Raw genomic sequence first — 6,386 nt, 5'->3', positions numbered from 1 at the left:
TGGAAGTGGACCTCTCCTCCCTCTGGTGCGGATCCAGTTGCTAGGGTAAAGGATGCCCGCAGTATGGAATACTTGACGGCCTCCCTTAACCACACTTTGGATGCCTTCCGGGCTGTGTGGTCGTCTTGGTACTCCTATTGCATTTTCCGTGGTCTTTGACTTTCTTTTTTCCCTCCCCTTTCCTATCTCCCCCCCCCCATTCCTTTACCTCTTGGTTTGTTTTACTTAACTACTGATCTGACTGCTGTTCTGTTCTATATTTGTTTATTTGTCTGTACCAATTTTCTAGAAAATTTTAATAAAAACCACAGTTTAAAAAAAATAAAGAATAGGGAGCCATTTCAGAGCCAAAAGAGTTGGCTCTTTTCAAAGAATAGAGCCAAATGATCCAGTTCAATGAAAAGAGAAAAAATTACTATCACCACTGGGAAGTTGTCATACAAATACACAAACTGATATGGAATAGAGAGGTCCCTTGTAAGCCACTCCTATACCTTTTTCATTACAAGAGGAAGGAGAGGACAGGTCAAAAAAAGGGATTTTTTTCCTTGTTTTTTTCATGATTTGCCTGGTTGCAAAAAACCCCATCAGTCGTGATTTACTAATAAAGGCACGGACAGGAAAAGCACTTTCCCAAGGGTAACTAATATATTTTAAAACTTCACTTTTATTGATAAACAGAAATAAAAAGTGCAAGACTGATACCACACAAAGGGTTAAAAATTGAAGCGATCAGTTGCTGATCCTCTGCTTGTACAGCAACTTGCTAGACCAGGAGCAAGGGCAAGAGACTAAGATGTATGCTAGACCCTTTCTGCTAAATGCCCTAATCTCCCTGGTGATTCAATAAGGAGTTTGTGGATAAACACCCAGGGGTACAACAAGGATAATGTGTTAGAGCAAAGGTAAGACCCCCTCTGTGGCCTAACACCACACCATCAAAGGCAGGAGAAACACCTATTTGCTCTTAATTGACAGTAAACAATGGCAGAGTGCATACCATCAATCTCCACTATAACTCCTCAAAACAATAAGCCTTATGCTAGGTTCACACCTGCGTTCTGGTCTCCGTCTTCTGTATGCCAGAAGACGGAAACCACAGACCGGGTCCGGCCGTGAGCGTTTTATGCTCTCCGCCGCGAAACCGTTTTTTAAAATCCGGACACAGAGTACTGCATGTTCGACTCTGTGTCCGGATTAAAAAACCTGGTTTTGCTGCGGAGAGCATAAAACGCTCACCGCCACTCAGCTTTCTCACCCATTCAAATAAATGGGTGAGAAAGAATCCTGCAGGTTTCCGTCTCCTGCTCTGTTTTATGCAGGAAACAGAAACCTGCATAACGGAGTGCCGGGCGCAGATGTGAACGAGCCCTTACGCGTTTCATCAACAATGGGAATCCTCAGGGGCTCACAATATCTTTGCAGTAAAATCTGTAGTTACAAGAAGCAGTCAAGCTACTTCAATCATGTCAGAGGATAGCAGTAAGGCGTCTGACCACCAGAAAGACCGCTCTGTTTGTCAGCGGTGAGTTGCCCTGCCAAACAAAACCCTTAAAAAGGACTTCACTCCACCTCTAGCAAAAATTTCCGCTCCAATCTTGCTATTGTTCAAAAGTTGGGAGGTATGAGCTAGCCACACCCCTCCCCCACGTGGTTCATACCTGCAGTAGTTATAGTACGCTATCTGTCTCTCCTCCATCCCGGAGATAAGATACAAGATACAACAATATATTTATTAGCATTACCAAAGAATAAAGCATTTTGTGTTGCCAAAGCAGAAAGAAGGTTGGGGGTGGTGGAGGGGGATGGGTACTGGGTTGGGGGTTTGAGTGTCTTTAGGGTCTCCTCGTTCTTGTTTGGGGCGTTTGGGTGTCGGTGGGTATGGGGTAGACAGGTGATGGGGTCTTAATAGTCCATGGGGGATGGGTGGTTTGATAGTCCATGCATCTCATCTTCCTCTTGTTTGGTGACAGCTGGACACGTATTGGGCAGCGATCTCCACAGCGGCCTCTTCTTCTCCCAGTAGGATGTAGAGTTTCCTCTTCTTGTCTGCAGATGTGAAGTCTGGGATGTGGGCAGAGAGTCTTTGGTAGTAGACGGTCCTCACAGCTGAGATAAAACAAAGAGCAAGTAGTCACAAAACTCACAGATTGTGATAGTAAACTAAACTGTTTCTGTCCTGCCAGCCTTATTTCAGAGCCAGACGAACTGCTCTACATATCAAAAGATCAGTAAACAAGCACATGACCTACAAGTCATGTGACTCACAATAGCAACACATGACCTGCAAGTCATGTGACCTACAAGTCATGTGATTAACAATAGCAACACAGCTTCATACCCGCTTTCTAATATACAAAGTGTCTACTATTCCCTCACATCATTGTACTCCCAGTAATGTTATTACTTTATAATCATTTCTCACATAAAACAGCTTTTGACTCGCGCTATTAAAAGCTAGACAATGTGAGACAGAGGTTTCCATTACAGTGTCAGCTTGTCTATGAAAAAACGGGGTCCGTTGTATTGTGTGAAGTAAATGAATATTCACTCATAGGGATTACTGCCTACATTCTCAGCTCGTAATCACAGGATTTGTTAAGCAAATCTTACTCACTGCATTGCCACAAGGCTGAAATGTATCTTCCGGGTCAATCTAACGATACTACCCAGATGGAGCATAGGCTTACAATTAAAAGCACGAGCTTCAACATCCACATACTCATACGGAGAAGCTATTCCTCTGCTATTTTTAATGCAATACGTTAAAGAAGGTAAGTACTATCATTGATGAGAATGTCGGGCACCGGAAAACTCCTAGCACCAAATCGATGGAAACTTTCCTGGGAAACTAGCTCCTTGTCTGGTCCCATATAATAAGTAGAGGTCATGAATCTATCCAAAGACACGTACTCTATCATCAACAAACATATACTTCTACCCGGATCAAATTTATTTATCCCAAGAGACAAGTATAATCTACAGTCCTATGAAAAAGTTTGGGCACCCCTATTAATCTTAATCATTTTTAGTTCTAAATATTTTGGTGTTTGCAACAGCCATTTCAGTTTGATATATCTAATAACTGATGGACACAGTAATATTTCAGGATTGAAATGAGGTTTATTGTACTAACAGAAAATGCGCAATATGCATTAAACCAAAATTTGACCGGTGCAAAAATATGGGCACCTCAACAGAAAAGTGACATTAATATTTAGTAGATCCTCCTTTTGCAAAGATAACAGCCTCTAGTCGCTTCCTGTAGCTTTTAATCAGTTCCTGGATCCTGGATGAAGGTATTTTGGACCATTTCTTTCTACAAAACAATTCAAGTTCAGTTAAGTTTGATGGTCGCCGAACATGGACAGCCCGCTCTCAAATGATCTGAAAACAAAGATTGTTCAACATAGTTGTTTAGGGGAAGGATACAAAACGTTGTCTCAGAGATTTAACCTGTCAGTTTCCACTGTGAGGAACATAGTAAGGAAATGGAAGACCACAGGGACAGTTCTTGTTAAGCCCAGAAGTGGCAGGCCAAGAAAAATATCAGAAAGGCAGAGAAGAAGAATGGTGAGAACAGTCAAGGACAATCCACAGACCACCTCCAAAGAGCTGCAGCATCATCTTGCTGCAGATGGTGTCATTGTGCATCGGTCAACTATACAGCGCACTTTGCACAAATAGAAGCTGTATGGGAGAGTGATGAGAAAGAAGCCGTTTCTGCACGTACGCCACAAATAGAGTTGCCTGAGGTATGAAAAAGCACATTTGGACAAGGCAGCTTCATTTTGGAAACAAAAATTGAGTTGTTTGGTTATAAAAAAAGGCGTTATGCATGGCGTCCAAAAAGAAACAGCATTCCAAGAAAAACACATGCTACCCACTGTAAAATTTGGTGGAGGTTCCATCATGCTTTGGGGCTGTGTGGCCAATGCCGGCATCGGGAATCTTGTTAAAGTTGAGAGTCGCATGGATTCCACTCAGTATCAGCAGATTCTTGAGAATAATGTTCAAGAATCAGTGACGAAGTTGAAGTTACCCCGGGGATGGATATTTCAGCAAGACAATGATCCAAAATACTGCTCCAAATCCTCAGGCATTCATGCAGAGGAACAATTACAATGTTCTGGAATGGCCATCCCAGTCCCCAGACCTGAATATCATTGAACATCTGTGGGATGATTTGAAGCGGGCTGTCCATGCTCGGCGACCATCTAACTTAACTGAACTTGAATTGTTTGTCCAATATACCTTTATCCAGGAACTGATTAAAAGCTACAGGAAGCGACTAGAGGCTGTTATCTTTGCAAAAGGAGGATCTACTAAATATTAATGTCACTTTTCTGTTGAGGTGCCCATACTTTTGCACCGGTCAAATTTTGGTTTAATGCATATTGCACATTTTCTGTTAGTACAATAAACCTCATTTCAATCCTGAAATATTACTGTGTCCATCAGTTATTAGATATATCAAACTGAAATGGCTGCTGCAAATACCAAAATATTCAGAACTAAAAATGATTAAGATTAATAGGGGTGCCCAAACTTTTTCATAGGACTGTAATTGTTCATTGCCCCCCCCCCCCCAAGTGCCTTGCCACTGGGGTGTCTCTAATAATAGAAGGGGTGACACCTCATTTTCGTCAGTGGCCCTGATTTACTAATAGTTCCTGTAAATTTATTCAGGTAGTCTGAAACTGCCCCAGATTTGTCAAAGTGGCTGATGCTGACTAGAGTTGAGCCGATCTTGAGATTTCAGGATTGTTTTTAAAATCCAATTTCCGATCATTTTCCATCTGAACCTGATCCCGATTCTAATGCAAGTCAATGGGATTTTTTAATGATCGAAAATCGGATTTTAAAAATGATCCTATTCACTACACAGCGTGGAGTCCAAAAATTGAAGGCTTCAATTTTTGGACTCCACCCTGTGTAGTGATTAGAAAATCTGCCAGCTAATTAGTCTCCCCCTGCTGTCCGGTTACCTGTACAGAACCACTGCCGCTCCCCGTTGTTCTCAGTCCTCTCTTCTCTTCACACACCTACAGAGCGCCGTGCGCGTCCCCACCTCTCTAGGCTAGTGTTACTGATGCTGGGAGAAGGTGGGGCTTGTTGTGACTTAGGAGAGTGTGGGTGGGTACAGGGCGGGGAGATGTGAGTGCATACTAACAATGACCGACTGGCACAGTGGGATAGAGGGCCTTGCCTGCGAGGACTTACAATTTATGGGGGATGGGGTAGAGACAGAGGGAGAGGGGGAGACAGTTCAGATGGCGGTGCGGTGATAGTGTTATTGTAGGTTGTAGGCCTTCCTGAATAGGTGAGTCTTCAGGGCCTTCTTGAAGCCTGAGATTGTGGGGGTCAGTCTTATGTGTCTTGGTAAGGAGTTCCAGAGTATGGGAGATGCACGGGAGAAGTCTTGGAGACGGTTGTGTGAGGAGCAGATGAGGGCAGAGTGGAGTAGGAGGTCATTGGAGGATCTGAGGTTACGTGTGGGCAGGTAGTGGGAGATTAGTTCAGAGATATATGGAGGGGACAGGTTGTGGATCGCTGTGAATGTTAAAGTTAATAGCTTGAACTCAATTCGCTGAGCTATAGGTAACCAGTGGAGGGACTGGCAGAGGGGAGCAGCCAATGAAGATCGGGGGGTGAGGTGGATTAAGCGAGCAGCACAGTTTAAGGTGGACTGGAGGGGGGCGAGGGTGCTGGGAGTTATCTAAGCAGGAGATTATGAGGGCATGGACAAGCATCTTGGTAGTTTCAGGGGTGAGGAAGGAGCGGATTCTATGGATGTGATATTTCAGTTTTTCTTTTTTAATAAATTTGCAAAAATATCAACATTTCTGTTTTTTTTCTGTCAAGATGGGGCTGAGTGTACATCAATGAGAAATAAAATGAACTTTTTTTTATTTTAACAAATGGCTGCAATGAAACAAAGAGTGAAAAATTTTAAGGGGTCTGAATACTTTCCGTACCCACTGTATATTGTGCAAGAATCACTAATGTGGCATTATACAGTGGGGGGCATTAAGGAGAATTATACGGTGATTGGGGACATTAGGTAGCATTATACATAATGTGGGGGGCACTAATGTTCCATTAGCGCCCTCCACACAATATAATGCCCCATTATTGTGTCTCCAAGCAGTATGCTCCTTAGTAAGCCCCCAACACACACTATAATTCCACACTAGTACCTCCTCATGCATAATTTACACTAACACTGGTCAAGTGGAGCATTCGCCTGTCACCATGTGGGGCCACTGAAAAGTATTTTATACTGTGTTACCCCATAGTGGAACATTATACTGTGGTGGGGGAGGGGCATTATATGTTCTATGTGGGGGCCACAGGACCAGAAACTGGGCAGAAATTGTGCAGGT

This window comes from Leptodactylus fuscus, chromosome 9 (assembly GCF_031893055.1).
Source record: "Leptodactylus fuscus isolate aLepFus1 chromosome 9, aLepFus1.hap2, whole genome shotgun sequence".
NCBI lineage: Eukaryota > Metazoa > Chordata > Amphibia > Anura > Leptodactylidae > Leptodactylus > Leptodactylus fuscus.
Note: the sequence above shows the minus strand (reverse complement) of the source record.